Raw genomic sequence first — 246 nt, 5'->3', positions numbered from 1 at the left:
TACAAACGGCCGTACAGTAGATTCACTGAAAACATATACAAAATAAAGTTCAGAAACCCGGCTCAAGAAACACTGCTGGGAAATGCCTAACGTATAAGCAGCAATTCATAAGAGAGATTGTACAAGCCCTAGTTTCAACACAGTACTATAATACAACCATATACGAGACACAGGAACGTAAGAGAAGTAAGATAGACATAGGATTCACAGAAACAATTTCATAAGACAAAGCAATTATACTTCAGT

The sequence above is a fragment of the Penaeus monodon genome, chromosome 19 (assembly GCF_015228065.2).
Source record: "Penaeus monodon isolate SGIC_2016 chromosome 19, NSTDA_Pmon_1, whole genome shotgun sequence".
Classification (NCBI taxonomy): Eukaryota; Metazoa; Arthropoda; class Malacostraca; order Decapoda; family Penaeidae; genus Penaeus; species Penaeus monodon.
The sequence above is the reverse complement of the archived record's forward strand: the minus strand, read 5'-3'. Positions refer to the sequence as shown.